This window comes from Acanthisitta chloris, unplaced genomic scaffold, assembly GCF_000695815.1.
Source record: "Acanthisitta chloris isolate BGI_N310 unplaced genomic scaffold, ASM69581v1 scaffold5496, whole genome shotgun sequence".
NCBI lineage: Eukaryota > Metazoa > Chordata > Aves > Passeriformes > Acanthisittidae > Acanthisitta > Acanthisitta chloris.
The window spans coordinates 353-692 of record NW_008678575.1 but is presented as its reverse complement, the minus strand read 5'-3'; positions in this window follow the sequence as shown (position 1 = coordinate 692).

Here is a 340-nt window from a genome sequence, read left to right as displayed (position 1 = left end):
CACCTCCCAGTCCTGCCTCAGGGAATCACAGCTCTGCCCTCCACCAGCTCCCTGTGCCTCTGTGGCCCTGCTCTGCTCTCACCCCAGACCTCAGAGATTCCCCTGTGCTTTGCCCCAGCAATCCCAGTTCCTGCCCCTCCTTCCCTATCTCATCCCTCATCTCCTTCTTCCCCACCCAGACAGCCCCCCAAACCCACCTCCCTCCTTCAAGATACCATAAGACCTCCCATCAATGTCCCCAGGACCCTCCAAACCTCCCAGGTCTCTCCCCTCCCTCACAAACAGCCCTTCAGTTCCCCCCAGGCCTTCCCACCTCCCCCCCCAGATCCCACACGCTCCC